This window comes from Berghia stephanieae, chromosome 5, assembly GCF_034508935.2.
Source record: "Berghia stephanieae isolate SIO BIC M18660-M18661 chromosome 5, UCSD_Bste_1.3, whole genome shotgun sequence".
NCBI classification, from domain to species: domain Eukaryota; kingdom Metazoa; phylum Mollusca; class Gastropoda; order Nudibranchia; family Aeolidiidae; genus Berghia; species Berghia stephanieae.
In genome coordinates, this window is record NC_088364.1 from 49618099 (window position 1) to 49624236 (window position 6138).

Below are 6138 nucleotides of genomic sequence, written 5' to 3' on the forward strand. Positions count from 1 at the left end.
TTTAGGTGATCTTAAACTAAGTACTTTGATGGTGTGCTCTTGGAATCTACATCTGTTTCCCATTTGAACAAATTCCCCTTTGTCTTACCTTTTCTTGGGTGCTTTAATTGAATTCTCTAACTTTTTACTATCCCATTTCTTCCTTTTTACTGGCGCTGATATGACCTTAATGTGTTGCAAGCGCCGTAAAACCCTCAAAAACAAATAAACACACAAACAGTCCCTACCAGCAGCGCTTTTACTCATTGAGTCATAGAGCTTTTACTCACCGAGTCCCTACCACCAGTGCAATTACTCACCGAGTCCCTTCCACCAGCGCTTTTACTCACTGAGTCATAGAGCTTTTACTCACCGAGTCCCTACCACCAGTGCTATAACTCACGAAGTCCCTACCACCAGCGCTTTTACTCACTGACACTGTCCCTACCACCAGTGCTATTACCGAGTTATAGAGCTTTTACTCACTGAGTCCCTACCACCAGTGCTTTTACTCTTCGAGTCCCTACCACCAGTGCTATTACCGAGTCATAGAGCTTTTACTCACTGAGTCCCTACCACCAGCGCTTCTACTCACTGAGTCATAGAGCTTTTACTCACTGAGTCCCTACGACCAGCGCTTTTACTCACTGAGCCCCTACCACCAGCGCTTTTACTCACCGAGTCCCTACCACCAGCGCTATTACTCAGCGAGTCATAGAGCTTTTACTCATCGAGTCCCAACGACCAGCGCTTTTACTCACTGAGTCCCTACGACCAGCGCTATTACTCACTGAGTCCCTACCACCAGCGCTTTTACTCGTTGAATCCCTATCACCAGCACTTTTACTCGCCGAGTTCCTACGACATGGCTATTACTGAGTCCCTAACACCAGCGCTAATACTATTAGCCACCAAATCCCTACCACCAGGGGGGACAATATAAGCTCAGATTAGACCCCAAAAATTCTTACAGTGATGCAGAAAAAAACAACGAACAGATCTCTTTCAAATTTACACAAAATGTTTCTTACAACAAGATGGATAGGTTTAGCAATAGTCTTGAAAATAAATTTTTCAGAATTTTTTTTTCGATTTCTTAGTGAAAATTTGGTGTGACATGACAGGAAAAAAAATTGATTTAAAAATTCATAAAACTGCTAAATTTTTGTTTAGCCCAAAACCCAACCATCATGATGCAAAACACATCATAAGAAAAATTCTGACCAAATTTGAAGACAATCTGATGGGAAACAATCCAGATGTGAATGTTAGAAAATCAGAGAATGACGCACAATGAAATTTTGAGAAAATGAAAAATTTGTCTTTAATTTGATAATAAAGCTAATTATGCAGACAAAGGCCAACATTCATCAAGTATAACCAATATGGAACAAGAAAACAGTAATATTTTATAAATTGATCAAATTCTGAAAAAAATTATAAACGATTCGCTAACCCATACCTCTAAGAAAAAAAATTGCGAAATAATTTAATATCTGCTGTTATTCACCAAAAAATTACTTTAGTGGTCAAATATGCTTTATAGTTCTAAAATTCTTTAATTATATCTCATGAACTAATAATGTAATGTATAATTTGATGCTAAACACCAAAAATAACAATTAAAAAAAAAAACTTTTTTAAGGGGCAACATAAGCTAAAATTAGACGTAAAACCCTAAAATTTCTAACATAGATGCACCAAAAACTAGCATAAAAATTTCTTTCAAATTTAAACACAATGTTTCTTTCATAAATAGCTATATCATGAAAACTCTTGGAATAATTTTTTAGAATTTTTATTTGATTTCAACTGAAAATTTAGCGCGGAACAAATGAATTTTAAAATTTATAAAATTGCTAAATTTTAATTTACCCCCAAACACTTACATCATGATGTTTTTTTTTTGTTTGTTTGTTGCTTAGGTCTCTTCCAACACAATTGAGGTTATATGAGAGACCGCTGAAACAAAAAAACAAGCAATCTAACAAAAATAGTACAAATGTCAATCAAAATCATAACCTAAAGATATCATAAGCTAAATTATAAATAACCAAGAACAAACAGGCAGAGGATTTACAGGAAAAAAATATCCCCTGTCAAAAATACAATCACAAACCAAAGAAGCAGGATAGGCTAGTAAAGAGAAGAAGAAACGACATCACTATCGGATCGTACACCCATGCGAACATCATAGGTATATGATTCAAGGGTGATGCTCCCATCCAACCACCCGCACATCATGATGTAAAACACATCATAGAAAAGATTCTGAATAAATTTGAAGATAATTTAAAGGAAAATGATTGAGGTAGGATTGCTAGAAAATCAGACAAATGACATAAAACAGACATTTGAGAAAGCGCAAGCTTTTTCTATAATTTGACATAAAGTTAAAAGGCTGATTTTGCAGACAACTAAAAGAAATGATCCATCAAACTTTCAAAATATGACCGTAATAGGACAAGAAAACGAAAATTTTGTAGATTGATCTAAGTCTAAAAAAAATTATAATCAGTTCACTAACCCATACCCCTTAGATAAAAAAAAATGCTGTAAAATTGATTTTTTTTACGCCCAGAGATAAAATAATTTTGTGGTCAAATATGATGTCATACCTTATGAATTCATCATTATAATCACAAAACCTAATTATTTACTGTATACAATAGGTTATACAGATGATTTCTAGATATATTAAATGATTTTTCAAAATATGATATGGCACGCTATCCTCATTTTTCATTTTTTTATTCTACTTGAGAGACAAGTCGTATAAAATTAGATATCTAGTCAAGTTGAACTGCAAAATCAATTCTATTTTAGACAATAAAACTTTAAATAGTGCACTAATTCTGAATAAAAAGCAATTTGCTTTCCCAAACCCTTGAAAATCTTACAGAAAAAGTCAACACTACTTGTTTGCCACCACTTTTTTTGTAGTTCCACAAAGAGGGTTGATCCTGCTCTGGATGGAAAAATTGAAATAAAAAAGAGACACATTTCATTAGCAATTTTTGGAAATGGCATTATTGTCATAAAATGCATTTGTCAAAGACATAGCAATTTTTAAAAAATGATCATTATTCACAACAACACACTTGAAATTTCATTGGTTTTACATCCCTAGAACAAAACTCTTGGCAACAAACTATAGTCTGTCGTTAAGTTAATACATTCAGTAGTAATTCAATTCAAATGATGCTTTGCCATTTTCATTTAGAAAAATGAGCATTTATTTTATTGATCACCAATAAAAAATGTAAAGGCGCAATGGAGATTTGAAAACATTACTAACCATTGTCAAAAAGTGCATGCAGACACTCTGGTCTGCTGGCCCAGATGATGGTTTGCTGATTGATGAGTTTTGCCACAGGCAAAGGTTTGCCTCAACACACCTTGCCAGAATAGCCCTTGAGCCAGCATCTTTATGGATTGTCAGGACACCAGTAACGTCAACAGTGTTCTTTCATGTTAGCTGTCGATGAAAACAAAAAATTAAATTAAATTCACTACAGCAAAATAGGCACATACATGCCAATGCTAAAGTTTATAACAGCAACACTTCGCATGTTGAACGGGACATAACGTCTGTTAGGCGATATTACAATTACTTCGGACAGAGACAACGCAGTTAACGGCCAAGTACACATTTTACAACTGAGTCCGGTGAGAGAAAGTGAGCAAAGTGCCTTTTCCAAGAGTTCAACTATGCGCCGAGCGAGGCTCGAGCCCAGGACCTTCCGGTCCAAAAGCGAGTGTCATACCACTACGACATAGCCGTACGTAATTTTTAAAAATATAATAAAAATAATCACACTAATATAATTATCTCACATTGTCATCATCATAGGCATTTCAAAACTACTAATAATACTACCACTACAGATATCTTATCATTATAAAATATTACTCTCTCTCTCTCTCTCTCTCTCTCTCTCTCTCTCTCTCTCTCTCTCTCTCTCTCTCTCTCTCCATGAACATAACATACAAAACCCAATTTTCCGATATAAAAAAACAGCCCCCCCCCCCCCCAAAAAAAAAAAAAACAGTTTTGAAAAAGTATGGACGATGTGTCGGCCATAATAAAGATAATAACAATAACTGAATGAAAAGTATTTTTTTAAAGGACCCTGAGCCTGGAATGTCGTGAGTACTCGAAACCTCTTGATCGTGATAAAATTAGCAACCTTTTGACTGGGGATCAGGGCCTTCTAAAAATATCTAGTATCTTTTGGTCGCCTCGCTGGGGATCGAACATTGAAACACCTGGTTTTAATCGCCTGACATGGAAGGATGATTTAAATTATTTGGGGGGGGGGGGAATTAGTATTTTAATTTTTTTAAAGCCCTGTTATTGTTATTTTTCACAAAATAAAGTAATAAAGTTAAGTAATTCGCGGTAGCGACAAATGTGTCGTCAGCTGATGCACAATCAACAAACACACAACCCCAAAGCATGTTTAGTTATAAAAATAAGAAATGAATTAAAATGTGCATTTCGTATGCTTACCTTGTAAACTGAGTATTCTGTGACTTGAAAAGAGTGAAGAATTACCAAAGTCCGTCAAAATCAACTTGTAATAATAGTTATAATGTGATTGTGATGAGATGAAGTGGTCACTTTTTGACTTCCATTCCAGATAATTCATTGTATATTGCAGTTCTATCCGTATAAAATGTCATATTTTTAGTAATTACGCAAATTCTATTTTTAGTAAGAGTACAAATAAGCTCTGGCGTTATTTGCAGTGGTAGTACAAATAAGCGTAGCCTTCGTGAAAAAGAATCTTTGTCTATTTTTAAACGTTCGCTTAAAACATATCTGTTTCGATTTTAGTAGATGGTATGAGAAGCAAGATAGGTTTGGTTTGTATTGTGTTGTGTGTTGTGTTGTGTGTGTGTGTGTGTGTGTGTGCGTGTGTGTGTGTGTGCTTGTGTGTGTAAATGATTATGTTTCAGCCAAAGTAATTTGTAATTTAAGCCCTTAGAGTCTGGTGTCTCGGAGTTGTAGCGCTATATACGTTTTCAGCATTATTATTATTATTATTATTATAAGCTAAATACTGTATGGCATAAATCTTTTTTGGTAGCTCTCCTCTGTACACTTTCAATACTAATAGATTGTCTTTTGTATAAAGGGCTCCAGATACAATTTCCGTATTCTAGAAATGGTCGAACGAGCGATTTATACAAATACAAAAATATGGTTTTATCAAGTCTTATAAAGATTCTATATATTATTCCCATCATTTTGTTTGCACGGCTTATACAATTATCAATATGTACATCGAAATTAAAAAATGAATCAAAAGTAACTCCCACATCTTGTTCATAAAGCACAACGGAAATTGGTTGTGACATAGAAGTATCTGTAAAATAATTATGATATGGATTTTTTTCCAATATGTAATACTTTACATTTCGAAACATTAAAATCCAAATGCCATGTTGAAGACCATTTGAAAAGTGAATGTATATCATTTTGTAGAATGTCATGATGCTCAGTTGTATTATAGATATTCGTATCGTCTACAAACAGTTTGCAGGCTAAATTTATGCGACATGGTATATCATTTATATATAAAAGAAATAAAAGTGGTCCCAATACACTTCCTTGGGGTACACAGCTTATGACATTCTTAAAATCCGACCCCACCCCATTGACAATGACTCTTTGTATTCGATTATTAAGAAAGTCTTTAATCAGGTTAAAGAGATTCCCTTTAACTCCATATGCTTTTAATTTAATGAATAATCTCTCATATGGTACAGAATCAAAAGCCTTTCGGAAATCAAGATAAACAACATCAATGGTAAAATCCTCCATCATCTTTAAAAGTTGAGTAATTTATGATCTCTTCGATTTAAAACCATGCTGGTTATCGTTTAGCATCGTATGACTTTCAAGAAAGTCCATTATTCGGCCTTTCAAGATATACTCCATAACCTTGCTGCGCCTTGCAGAGTATGCATGTTAAACGGATGGGTCTATATGGCAGTTACATTGGCTTGTTTCCATTCAATAGGTAAGGTACCAGATTCAAGAGACTTATTATATTGTTGATAGCGGTATAATAATAATAATAAATTTAATAATAATAATAATAATAATAATAATAATAATAATAATAATAATAATAATAATAATAATAATAA

General features: G+C 34.0%; 1 long non-coding RNA gene across 1 annotated transcript; it reads right to left on the bottom strand.

The window, feature by feature from the left end:
- Window positions 1–1273: 1273 nt before the first annotated feature.
- On the bottom strand, window positions 1274–4737 carry LOC144973112 (uncharacterized). The gene is made up of 3 exons (XR_013645493.1): window positions 4493–4737; window positions 3278–3457; window positions 1274–2947 (listed from the first exon to the last, which is right to left on the bottom strand). It is a non-coding gene; the product is annotated as an uncharacterized LOC144973112 (long non-coding RNA).
- Window positions 4738–6138: the final 1401 nt, after the last annotated feature.